Here is a 268-nt window from a genome sequence, read left to right on the forward strand (position 1 = left end):
ACTTGCTCAAGTCCTAGAACAAAAAATAAGCCAGATATGCACAATATCAAAATGAAAGCAAACATTTAAGTACTGTACATATTTAGTCACTTCCTTCGAAACTGAAACTAGGATTTTCATCAAATATAAACTTTATTCAAGGCATATGAACTGACAAATCTACATACAGCTCAGATCAAAGAAAATTAAGCTTCATGGGGCTTTCTTTGAAGCTCGAAAGTTATCCCCTTGAGCTCCCTTAGGTTGGAAGTGGTGGTTGCCAGAGAGC

Source organism: Penaeus monodon, chromosome 24 (genome assembly GCF_015228065.2).
Source record: "Penaeus monodon isolate SGIC_2016 chromosome 24, NSTDA_Pmon_1, whole genome shotgun sequence".
In the NCBI taxonomy this organism is placed as follows: Eukaryota; Metazoa; Arthropoda; class Malacostraca; order Decapoda; family Penaeidae; genus Penaeus; species Penaeus monodon.